This window comes from Heliangelus exortis, chromosome 7 (assembly GCF_036169615.1).
Source record: "Heliangelus exortis chromosome 7, bHelExo1.hap1, whole genome shotgun sequence".
NCBI classification, from domain to species: Eukaryota; Metazoa; Chordata; class Aves; order Apodiformes; family Trochilidae; genus Heliangelus; species Heliangelus exortis.
Window position 1 is genome coordinate 17654490 of NC_092428.1, and position 12458 is coordinate 17666947.

Here is a 12458-nt window from a genome sequence, read left to right on the forward strand (position 1 = left end):
ACTTGGGTGTTATCTGGAATGCTTATCTGGAATCTCTGAGCCTCACTGCAGATGTATCAAACAGAGCACTTGCAGAAGCATTTGAAAGATCATGATTGTACTGGTGAGAGATGAGGGAGCATCTTTGTGGATGGATACACAGAAATGGTGCTGTCTTTTTGTGTGTTTACAAGACAAACAAACAAACAAACAAAAATTGCCTACAGTAGAATGAATGGCAGAAAGACACAATGGAAAGACCAACATTCTTCCAGTGCTCAGCAGCCTTCATAACCATGTACGTTGTTCTATGGCCATGTGGCAGCCACCCAGAGTATTTAGATCAGCGGTGGGGAGGTCCATGACCCTGCAAGAAATTTTATAACTATGACAAAAATGGAACAAAATAGAATTTCCCTCCTTTTTACCTATTTTACTTTGTACAGTACCCTATGTGACAGGACTGCAATTAGTATCTCTTGTAAAACAGAAGGCTCATTAAACTGGTCTCATTATGGTTGCTGAGGTTGTGTGCTGCTGCTGAAAGGGATTCCCCCATTATCTGTGTTTGACATGTAGTCCTAATCAACCAGGCCAATTCTGCTTTATCAAAGGTCTGTCACATGAGAAGAGAGAATATTTATTCTGACTTGTACTATTAGTGTAAAAAAATGTAGGGCAGACACATAACCCTCTGTCAAAATGGCCATGCAGAGCATTTATTGAGGTTTTTTGCTTTCTGCAAAGGTGATTCTAAACATAACCCAGTTCACCTTTCACTAATGGGGATTCAGGTAATTTTTTTTTTTTTTTTTTAAACCTCTACTTTCAAGGGGTATTTATGAACCTAAATATAAATATATTGTGAGGAAATCTCACAGCAAGAAGGGTTAAGGGGCAAGATTAGTATCAATTTGGCAATTTCTTCCACAATTTGTTGATGAAAAAAATCCAGCAGCCCTACATATACAGCTTGCTTTGGAAGCTTTTTAGCAATGAATGTTCTTCTTTCTGAGAAGTCTTAATATGGATCACAATATTACCTCATTTGTTGAAAATTTTCTAAACACTTGGTTTTGTTTCATATTGATACTCAGTTTATCAGGGATAGAGACATTTTCTTTGTTTGTAGAACTGCTCATAGAAAGTCAATGATTTTTAGCAGGGGTGATACTACTTCAGTCTGCTGGGTTTACACAAATGCAAGGTTTAGCAGTGCACCCATAAGAGGTTTGCACGGATATTTTCATAGTGTTACAGTGTTGCATGTTCAAAAGAAACATTTATATCTGCAAATCAGCCTCACCTGTTTGTGTGAGAAAACACCCACCCCAAATCACAAACCAAAGGTTCTCTCAGTTACATGTAAGAAATTTTGGATGACAGGTAGATCGGTACAAACGCTATATATATAACCTATACAAATGGTACAGACTTATTTTTGATTTTTCATCCTTTTCCTTATACATACTGCATCTGTTACCAGGAGAGGATGCAGCCCTCTCTTCAGTAATACAAAGTAGTTTCCAGTTTGAGAGAGAAGATGGGAACTGAGAGGAAGGAGAATTGATGGTGCTCATGACTGTTGTTGGAATGATGCTGCAACACCCAGACCAGGACTGATGGGACAATGACAGAGAAATGAAGCACAAAGGTGTTATTGGTTATAGGAGACAATCTTTGGTTGTTTAAACCCTTTTTTTAAAGTCAGCTTATTTTCCTTCTTAGATTGCCATGAGACTGGGAGAATACTGGCCTGTGTTTTGCAACAGCCCCCTTGATACAGCAGTGCTGAACATTCGTTGCTTTGTGGGACAGGCTAAATGAAACCAGGAGAAAAGAAGCATCCCCAGGAAGAGGTGACAGAATGTGATTGCTGCAGAAGTCACTGTCACATCAAGGAGGAAGGTGAGAAGTAATGGTGCTGAGGCTGAATCAAAGAAGTTAATGTCCTGCAAGTGCCTGAAAGGGGTTTTGCAGAAGGGGTCTTACAAGCACAGCTTAGTGCCAGATCTCTTGGCCTCTCCCTTCCTTTTGTCTTGTGCCAATGACTGAAACTCTGAGTTTCTAGGAGTCAAATGATTTCCCAGGCACTATTCTGGAAAGCTTTATCTGCTAATGAGGGCCTTATGCCTATGATTTGCTCTGCTATGGAGAAAAGCTTCAACTGGGACTGTAATTCAGAGGACAACATTTATCTCCTTCTACAAGAGGCAGTCTGAGTCCATGTGTTGGTACCAAGAGATCAAGGCCTTTATTCCTTGTTGAGAAGGGAACTTTCTTTTTTCTTTCTTTCTTCCCCTTCCAAGGTGAAAAACTGTGTTGTTTTCCTGGTCCCACACAGAATGATGGGAGAATAGCTGTATTTTACAAATGAACAGAGACAGAACACTGCACTAGAAAGGCTTTAATTCGATTCTTCTTAGGTACAGTGAACATTGAAATATCATCTAGAGATAACATATGCTAAATCAGTCAGTCCCACCTTGGAAATTATTAATCCTTCTTAGCCAAAACATCCAAATCAGGTGAAGCTAAAAGTGAAATGAGGTTTTTGATCATGTGGATAATAATCTTTCCCTCTTGCAGGCTCATCTTCCATGAGCTCCCAATACTGTGTGTGTTTCTAACGCTGTGTAGTTTGATGCATAATAAATGAGCTTAGTATCGTGCCATGTTTGTTTATTCAGATTTTGTAGATGAAATATCCAGGAAGTCAGTGCTGGAAATCAGAAAGCGTGGAGCTAGTGGACTGCTGAATAATTTATTGAGAAGTCAGTGCTTTTACTGATGTGAATCAAGAGTTAAATAAACAAGGCTGTAGACAGACCTGGTGGGTAGCCAGTCCCATTTACAGAGAGTTCCTGCAGGCCTTATGGAGCTGCTGCTTGTGCATGCAATGATCTGGTTGTCATCTGCATGGTGGCAGTCTGGGTTAGCAGGAACTCCCCAGGAATTGCTGTGCTAGGAAAACTCATTGCATCTTCATGAAGAACAACTGCTCCTGGCTTCAGTAGGCCTCAGAGCCAGACTTCTTTTTAGTTACTTACAGTACTCAGAGAGGACAACACCTACATGGACTGCAGTTTGCACAGATTATCAGTGCACAGTTCTGCTTCTGCATTCAAATTTCTGTTCATTTCTATTGAAAAATGTATTGTCATAAGCACTTTGCAAGATGTACACAGGAGGGAATTAGAAATATGGGGCTGTGTTTCCCACAGTAAGTCCATTTTCCCCTCTTCAGTGGACTTAGGTTCCAAAGGAGAAGTCCAAGAATCAATAAGGGATGGGAATAACTCACTTAAAAGGGTTGAGTGGGCAAATGCTGAGCAGGTCAGTCCACATCAGATCTGCTGCAAGAGGCTGATGTTCTGTAGGAGTCTCTGAACATAATTAACAAACACCAGAGCCCAGATTCTTTCCTCTGAGTCTTCGTAATCTGGAGGAAAGAATGGGAAAAAAGAATTTTGCATTTGCAGAGCTCAGAGATGTGCATTATCCCAGACAGTGAGGCTGAAATTGTATCTTTAAGTATTTAGGGCTTTAAAAAGCTTTATTTAGAGACACTGGAAAACTGGAGAAACAGAGGTAAGGATCTCTGCTTTCAATGAGAGCTGATTTCTTGAGGTCAGTGATACTGAGATCAGTTTTGACTGGTTGTGGAGGTCTTCTGGTTTTTTAATAATTGCACAGAAACATCCTGATGTTTTGTCAAAAGAATATAATGCAACCAGAGAGCAGTGCTTTGTCTGAAAATATCGAAGTTAAATATTTCTGTTGTAAATGTTAGACTGTACAAGTCAGGCTCATATTTTGCAAAAGAATTTTAAGATATATATCTCTGGCAAAAGGTATGAAATCCAATGGTTTTGTCTTCTGAAATAGGCTTGTTTAAGAAATACTACATGTATTGAGAAGTGAAATTGAGAAGTGCAGGGCATGGGGGAGGAACTCTTGTTGTTTCTTTAATTGTCCATTAATTTCCTTCTGACCAATTTCATTTAAGTATCAAGATGATTGATTTCTAACTGCACTCAGCTAAAAAGAGAACTGTTTCTTTTTACTCTGTTTAAATTTTAAGCTTGGTGTAGATTTTTAGAAAGGAATCTCTTTATGGAAATTGGCAATGAGAAAAGACTCAGTTTTCAAAGAAAACTCAATCCAGGCTTCATCGGTTCAGTTACTAATACATGCATACATATATATATATATATGTGCATATATACACACACACATTGTCTGATGCACTTTTATTTTAGAAAGAACCTAAAGAAGTCAGACTTCAATTCAGCCATTTATCTAATTATCCCCCTGACTATTTAACTGAGGAGCTGCTAAAATGATACCTACTGTAGAAACATTGTCCCTAGACTTTAATGTTTCAAAGATCTTCTCTTTTAATTCCTTATATGTAAAGAATGGGTTCCAGTGTGAACAGGACAAGAAAATGGGTTGCACATGTGTGTGGAGTTAAACATATGTGTAAGTGCTCGAAGTACTGCAGTCTGTACTAATGAAAATTACAGATTTGATAATTTTCTATTACTACTTCACTCAGAATGGTGGATGAATGGCTTTTTATTCTTCTTCGGGAATATATTTCATTTTAGACTTTATGCAGTATTTCAGACTGCACAAAACATGCAGTTCTTATTCATAGAGCAAATAGAACAAGCCATTATGCTGGAAAACTGCTCTGAATCTGCCTGAGTCTTCTCCCAGTTTCTCTTAGTTATTACAGACAGTTTGAAATGCCTTCTTTTTTTGTGCTTATATACAGTGCTTATCTTCCATCTGTATTTCTGCTCTCTAGATCAGACTATAGGAAAACAGCGTGAAAGTTAAAAGTAATTTTGGCAGTGCATTCAAGTTATTACAGGAGTAACCTCATTTGTAATTTTCTATTAATAGGTAGTATTTTTATAATAATTTTTTTTTCTGGTACTCATTTTTCATCAAACGGGATTTTTGTGTTTCTGCAAATGGTTAGCTCAGTGCCTTTTTATTGGCTCCAAGCCTAAACTTCAGCAAGTGTGTGATCAAGTATACCAGAAAAATCCTTTGTCCACCTTATGAAACTGTAGATCAAAAGATTTTCCCTATCTAACAAGTACTGTGGTACTATTCATGGGCTAAAAATGACTGTCAAAGTAATAAAACAACTACTGTTGTCAGGGAAAGATTAAAAGCAGCAGCTGGATTGTACACAGTCAACATTAAAATCATTCTCCAGGAAGGTAGATGCTTTAGAAAATGATCTGGTTTTTCAGTTGATTTGCCATGATTGGCAGCCCCATAAAATGGCTACTGACACAGGAACTTGCAAAAGAAAGAAGCCTTTTTTTTTCTCCAGAAAGAGAATATTCTGCTTCTTGCCTTCTCCCAAATTGGACTCTGTACTTAGAAGTGAGATGTAACACAAGAGTCATGGCACTGATGGGTGCCAGCCTTTTCCTCTGTTTTATCCAATTTACCTATCCTCTTCTTTTCTGAAATAGTTCCCGCTGTCAGTTTTCTGCAGCTTGTATTTTAATCTATGTTCTTCTTACTATTTTAGTTTTGTTCCTGAAATTCATCTTTACATTTTGTGATTCTCCTTAAATTTGGCATATTACAACACTGCTTTCCATTAAATTTTTTCAATATGGAGATTGCCCAGTACAAATACATCTAATCTCCATTCAAATTCTACCTTTATCCCTGGTATCAAGGAGTGAAAAGTGTGCAATCTTTGAAACTTTATTTATGAAATGTCAGTGTAAGTATTTCTTTAATTATCCTTTGCTTCAATATTTTTGTCTTTCCTATTCCTACTCATGCAGACTTTCTTGTTCTAGTGAATGAAACAAACTTTCTACCTGTGCCACAAGATTTTGCCATCTATTTTGCCCTTGTTGGTGTTTTTCCCTAGACTGTCATTGTCTTTCCTTATACTCCTTTACTTGGAGGGCAGTTTATCATTCTTTCACCCTGACAGTACCATTGGAAATCAATTAAATGCTCTGCCAGCTTTTTTCTTCTCTCTGGCTTCTGATTCTAGCCCTCCTAGCATATCAGATTTCAGTCCTGGTCTCCACATTCCCTTGGGAGATCGCTGTACCTTTCCTCACCTCTGCCCGGCTAGGTTAACAAATAGAAGACCTGTTCATCTGCACTGTTTTCCCTTAGGATTATGTGCCATGGAGTTATGGAATGGGCAGCTTTGCTCCACTGTGTCCTTTTTTTCCAAGCACTGGTTATAAAATCATGTATGTGTTTGGCCTTTGCAGCTGTAAGGGTAGATGAGTATTGCATAATTTGTCACAACTCAAATTCATCAGTAGTGGCTGTGCCAGGTCTGTAAAGTTCCCAGTTTGTAAGCGTGTACATTTTCTTCTTGCCTGTACAGATGCTGGGCTGGGAACATACTGCCCCACGCTTATCAGGTAACATCAGCACTGTTCCTCATATTTGTGCTGAGGATGGAAAACTTCATCTGGGAGCCAAAGGTTACTGTCCCTTCTGATCTTTTTTTGGTGCCCTGCCTGAAAAATATAAGCTCCTACAGTAGGTGATGGTTGAACTGATTCAGAAGGACCGGTGCACAGAAGAGCTGCTGAGTGGGAAAGGCACTGGATACATCAGCTGGCACAAGAGCAGCCACCCTCCCTTTACCCAAATCTGTAAGCACCACTGCCTGAATGCCTTTAGCTTCTTTTTGGGCTCAAGCTGTAACAGCAGTACCAAACCTCACCCTTGCTGACCACAGACCTTGAAAAAGAAAAGGACAATGTCTTTTTTTTTTTTTTTTTTTTTTTTCTCCCTGATCTTTCTGAAGGAGAAAGATAGATAAAAGCAAAGCTCTTTGTGACTGCTTTTTCTCTCCCCCCCCCCACCCCATCTACTTGAAAGGCGGTGGGTCAGAATTAAGGCATTTTTGCTGTGGAGGAAATGTGTGGGATGTTGGCTGCAAGCCAGTAGCCACTAACATCCCTGCTGCACTAGGAATACTTGAATGAAGTGGGCGTCAACCTCGGGAGAGTGGGCAGCCCTACCTACATCAGAGAAAAACCTCTTCATTGAGATTCAAGGAGTAAAAATATTGAATGGAGATAAACCAGTCTGGTAGATTTTTTTTTATGAGGGACAGTGAAAGCGTAAGAATCATCAGGCAGTCTGTAAGAACATCCTCTAATGTCCTGTGCCTGTCAGGTCCCATTCATTCTGTGAGAGAAGAGATCCATACTTCCCTGATCTCTCTGATAATTTTAAAATTTCAGTTTCTAGTTGTTTTCTCAACACAGTGGTGAAATAATGTCCAGAAACTTTCATCCAGTAGACTTTACTACAGCCAGTCTTTTAGTATTCTTTTTTCCAAAACCAGAATAGAGATATGAAGTGTTCCAAATGCTTCTGTAGAATATAATTTATCCAAACATTCATCCTGTTTGTGTCCAGCTGAATACCCACTGGGAAAAAAAAAAACCAAAACCAGAAGTTATTAGATTCTAGAGCTCCTTTGTACCACTAAATTATGAATCTGAAGGATCAAACAGAATAGTCCCAGTGTTGTCTTTCTCATTATTATCTGCCCTAGTTGTAGTGTTAAGCCATCTTACTGAGTCAGTCACCAGTTCTGCCCAGTCTAAATATGACCACATTTTTCTTGAATCAAGTCCATCATCAAAAAATCATGCCTGAAGAATAGTTTTTCTTTCCAGCTCCACTAGTGTGATATTTAAGCAAGATTTTTTTTTTTTGTATGAAACTGCAGATCTGTTCTCAGTATGTGTAAGAGGAAAGAGATTCCCATCTTATTTGTGACATCACTGAATATTAGAAAGTAATACATTAATTTTTTTCAAACAAGGAAAATGGCAATGACAGAAAAAGGGAAGGAAGTCCTTCAGCTAAGGGTTGGCACTGGACAAAAGTGACCATATAAAGACAGAATAAGCTAGAACAGAGCAGCACAAATACTTTAAAAAGCTCTTTCACATGGAAAATAAAGAGTTCCTGGACAAGTGACTAGGCTACTTCCATATAAATATAGATGTTTACATGGCGGTTATGATTTAGATTTTGATACAGTTGTGCATGTTGGCTCAAGCATGTCTGGTCTGATAACACTAAGGTTACAGAAAGCTGGGGATCCACAAAGACAGCCAACTGACCTGGATGAAAAAAGTGAATCTGAGCAGGATTTGGGAAAACGACCCAGGATCTGAAGCAGGTCTAACAAAGCAGACAAGGTAATTATTTGCTTTGCTTTTATTATGGATAATATCTTTGTGTGGACAATTTGCCTTTCAAATTCTGTTTTTGGAAATGACCTGTAACAATGTGTTTGTGAACAATTGGTTTGCAGTGTCCTGCCTCCTGGGCAGAAAGCCTGGGGTGGGGGTGAAAGAGCTTCAGTGCCTCAGGGCTGTGTGGTTCCTGTGGCTGGTAAACTGAAAATCACTGAACAGCCAACAAAGCAGGTCTGGGTGGGCTGATACCTAATATCTGGTATGAATCAAACCCATAAGATCAGGGAGAGAAAGGTACTTGCTGAAGCACAACTAATTGTTGGATTTCTGATGAGCTGGAAAAGTGAATTAGGGCTGCAGCTTGAAAAAAGGGGTGAAATGTGCAGCCCAGAGAGCCCATCAGCCAATGGATGTGGTGTAAATTGCAATAGCCAAGCAAAGTGTGGACGTCTACCTGTGAGAAGACAGAGAAGAGAGCTAGGATTCAAGGTCTGAGATGAGAAGAACCTGGAAGAAAACTTAATGGCAGCAACATAGAAGGGAGAGCTGGAATGATGCAGAGCATTGGATGCAATATTGGAAGATGCTTAGAAACTTGAAAGGAAAATGGTCTGATGTGTAAAATACTCAGAAAAGTAGAAGTAAATAACATGACTGAAATGCCTTTTGCTGTGAAGAACCTTTCATTTTCCAAAATCCCAGGGTAGCAAGCAACAAATTAGCAAATCCTCAGGATGAATTTTGAAAGTAACCACACTTTCTACTCTGAGAAAAAAGTTTAAAAGCTCTAACACAGTTTTTGTAAAGAAAAGGAAAATATGCCGGAGGGCTGAGAGTTCTTAAGAGCAAGTTATAAACCTTTGAAAATAGGATTTTTTAATGGAAATTCAGAGATCATTAACTATTGTAAGCACCTCTAAGAATGACACCTCTATAGTATATTACATTCAAATTAATATAAAACTGTAAAGATTCCCTGACAGCTTTGATTATGTAAGTTGATTTTAGTAGTTAAATGTTGACTTTCTATAATGCATTCTCCAAATATTACACTGAATGCTGCATCATATATAACAATTACCATGTCACAATGCTATTTTGTGTAAATTAAATTATTGACAGCAATATAATTTTGTATTCACTTTATTATTTTGATTCATTTTTCTGTCAAAATATACAATGACTCTTCACTAGATTTAGAAACCAGAAAAACTCTTTAGATGGTGAAGTATTATTCTCCACACATTATTTTTCTTTAGCCTGTAATGAGGTTGGGGGGGAAGAGAGGGAAGCAACATTTCATTCCTTCTCTGACATTGTGTGTGTTTTTAGACATGTTGTCAACTTTAGATCATTTTACAATAAGTGTGCTTATCAGAAGTCTGCAAAGTCCATGGCAGCCCTGATCATCCTCTCTGGGTGTGCTGCAGACCTGGTGTTTTTGGTGTACTCCAGCCCAAGTGCTGCCCTGAATCACAGGACAGGGTTTACAAAAGGTTGTCTATGCAGCCTAGTTTTAAGAAGGGTCTATTGTACATCACAGAGTGAATACTTCCTGTTCTTGATATTTCTTGTTGATAAAAGTGAAAAGCATCATCTGTTTGGTGCTACTCTTTCTTCACACCTTATCTTTCCATGTTCTTTGTAGATTTATGCAACAGTGATTATCCCTCCTTGGATGCCTGAAAAGTACTTGCAGGTCGTGGTTGTAACTGCAAATGGATACTTGCAATGCAGCCCTGAGAAGTTTTCTCATTAACCCTCCTCCAGATGCATGGCCTGTCAGCTCCTCATGACCTGCTTAAAGCTAGAGTGCAGAACTTGGGACACCAGCTGTATCTTCCTACTGGATCTCACCTCTTTTTCCAGGCAGGTACTCTGACTCCCACTGTGGAGCTGTCTCACTTCATGTAAAGTTCAAAGCCTGTGCCAGAAAGACACAGGCAGACCACAGAAAGACTCTGACACATGGGTTTGGGTGCCATCCTACAAGATGGGAGAAATGGGCTCACCTGCATTGAGGCAGAAAAGAGGGTTGAATCCAGCATGTCACACACTGTAGGCAAGGACTCTTAGGTCTGGGTATAAAAATTCTCTCCATTTTGGGTGATGGTAGAAAGGCTCCAAAAATGCACAGCTTCTCAGCTGGTCCAGATCACAGAGGGTGAGAAAAGCCTACTTTGCAGATCTCGGTGGGGTTCAGTTACAGCTTAGATGCAGCCAAACTTTAGTCACATCTGCCTCTCCTCAATAACAAAAAGCAAAGGCACATCTGCACTCCTGAGAGCCTGGGAAGCAGTTTCAGGTCCCTGGGCCAGTGAGTGCAGACTTGATCATGGCCACATCACTATGGGCTAGCTCCCACTTCAGCTAAGTGGCCAGGATCTGTGCCCTGTGTAGTACCCTGGGAGCCCTGACCCAAAAGCTTGTTTTTCAGATGCTCTTTGCAGTTGTGCTATTCAGCTGTACTGAGCATGTGGAGTTGAGGAACCTGAGAAGAAATCTGCAAGTTGTCAGCATAGTGAGGATGGGACAGGGGATGAGATATAACAAGGCAGGGCTAAATCCTCTCAAAGTTCACCATGGATTTAATGGTGTTCTCCAAATTTCTTCAAAGTTCATTTGACTGTTGACCTGAGGCTGGGAACATATAAATAAAATATATTCAGTTTCTGTGGCAGCATAAAATTGCAAAAAACATCTAATACTGATTAAATGTGCTTAGCTATTGCAGTTGTGTTTAGTTCACTATGAAATATTATATTGTTATGCCTGCAGCATATACACCAAATTCCCTTCTGCTCAGTTTTAAGGGACAGAGCCCAAAGAGACATTTGGCAGTCTCTGCTGGGGATTAGGGATAGTGCTGAAAGTATATGTTGTTTCTTAGCCTGAATTGCTCCTTTCCCGCTTTGCTTAGCCTCTCTTAGACATGGCACATTCAAGATCTGCAGTATGGAGGCAGTAGCAGTAGTGTGGACATGGAAAAGAATCAGTTTGCTTGTAAACTCATCTGTTTTCCTATTATATGGTCTGATAGAAAAATGTTAGAGCTCTGTAAGCCTTGCTCTCCTAAGATATTGCTGTTGATGTGTATTGTGTTGGTAAACAGAGCTAATTAACAAATATTGCAGAGACAACTGTGGAAGCTTCATGTCAGCATGGTTATTTGTATTACCCGCTTTTTAAAATCCCAGGGAGGCATTGATGGATGGAAGAATAATTTCCTTCTAGCTTCTCATATAACATTTAGTGGCCATTAGAATCATTAAGGTTGAGAAAGGACCTCGAAGATCATCAAGTCTGTTCCTCCTTTGAATATTTAAAGTGTAAGGAAAAATTGTGTCCCTGCATCTTTCTGTATGTAGTTTCATGTGCCTTTCCCTGTGTGATGCAATTCCAAGCACAACCACATGTACAGTTTTAATAGGAACAGCTTCACTTGAGAGCCAACAAATAGTCTTGGGTCTTCTTCTGGCACAGACACAAGACACTAAGCTGTGATGCTGAATTTCTCATTTGGCCTCATTTCTTGTTTGGTTTGCCAGTGTGGGAGTTAATCGTATAAACACAAAAATATCAGGGATAAGAAGGAATGCATTCTGTGCTGTCCTGCTTGTATAGATCTGTTTCTCCATGGCTTTATTAATTTGTTGCTTACAGCAGTATAAATGGCAGGTGTGATGAGGAACAGGTGGTGATGAGAAGGAGTTAATTGAAAGGACATGGAGGTTGCTCAATAGGAAATTGTTCCTCCCAGCATATTTCTGTGTTAGCCCCTACAAGTGGGACTCCGTAGAAGTATCCTGTGACAACACTAGAAGATACAACAACACTGAGTGCAAGTGTTAAACTAGTATATATCTTGTTTCAGATAATTCTGGCATCTGAGATTTTAGGTGGCAGTCATTCCCCTTGATGTGTGAAAGCCCAGACATTGTGGTGATGAGCCTTGTTAGGACACAGGTTACTATCATGGAGAGAGAGGAAATTTTGCACAAAACAAAGATTTGAAGCTAAAACAGAGCAAACAAGAATTGATAGGCAGTTAAGTTATCCTGTGAGTTCAGAAAGGCAAACCTGCTGGACAGGTATTCCCTAACAGTCTCATTATGACTTTACTAGCCTTCCCTCTCCTCAATATATCCTCTATTTGTTCAAAGAAAATCATCTGCTCCTCTCAGTTATTTCAAAGTAAAGTCACAAGAATAGCTTGTTCCCACTCTATTCCAAATATAGCTGTTG

General features: G+C 39.4%; 1 long non-coding RNA gene across 1 annotated transcript; it reads left to right on the forward strand.

Annotated features, from left to right (window-relative positions):
• The first annotated feature begins 1452 nt into the window (after positions 1-1452).
• On the forward strand, positions 1453-10191 carry LOC139798047 (uncharacterized). Its single transcript, XR_011726682.1, has 3 exons — positions 1453-1887; positions 8096-8213; positions 9862-10191. It is a non-coding gene; the product is annotated as an uncharacterized lncRNA (long non-coding RNA).
• Positions 10192-12458: the final 2267 nt, after the last annotated feature.